The sequence below is a fragment of the Crassostrea angulata genome, chromosome 2 (genome assembly GCF_025612915.1).
Source record: "Crassostrea angulata isolate pt1a10 chromosome 2, ASM2561291v2, whole genome shotgun sequence".
NCBI lineage: Eukaryota > Metazoa > Mollusca > Bivalvia > Ostreida > Ostreidae > Magallana > Magallana angulata.
The window spans coordinates 64,662,293-64,663,179 of NC_069112.1; positions in this window are offsets into that span (position 1 = coordinate 64,662,293).

The window sequence follows — 887 nt, forward strand, 5'->3', positions numbered from 1 at the left end:
ATATATCCCAGGTGTAAATGAACCTTTTGTGTTCAAACTGTACTTTTATGGTAATATTGATAATTAATACATAAATAAATGTATTTTCCTATTTGAAATTTCAATAGTTGTTTAATTGTATTTTATTAAGTTGGTGTGCTTGGCAAAGACTGCACATGTATTCGAGACCATTTCTACATTATTTAATTTTAGTACCTTACAAACTTTACTTTCCTTACCTAGGTCATATGGGTATAGTCCACTAATGCAGTTCAATATTTTACCAAATTTATTTTGTTCATATTCTTATGAAAAAGCTCAAATATGTTTGATTTTATAAAAATTTCGTCGTAAAAATCATGAGTTTTTCTTTAGTTACAAAAAAGAATTGTTTTCAAACACCACGAAAAAGGTAAAATAGAAAAGTATTGGAATTTCCCTATCCATCCCTATCCATCTAGGAGATCTCTACCAATTACGTCCTGTAGGCAATTATGTATTTGAGCTTTCATCCAATGTCATGGAGCGAATTGCTGAATCTGTGTGGCAGTCTCCTTTTCATCTGATGGAACTCTGTCAAATTATGCGGCAAGAAGATGACAGCAATTTTGCAGCTTTGCTGAATAAGGTACGTCAAGGAGAACAAACAGCTGATGACATCAAGATTTTACAAGACAGATGCATTGATTCATCAGATCAAGACTACAATAGGGAGGCGTTACATATATTTGCCACCAATCTTCAAACGGATCAACACAACAATGACAGATTGAGGGAACTTGGCCAACCAGTTATTCAGCTTACAAGAAGAGAACGCAGACCAGCTTCTTTAGAAAACTATACTGTTTCTGATAACCCAACTCATACAGGTGGTTTAGTGAAAACATTACAACTTTGTGTAGGTGCAA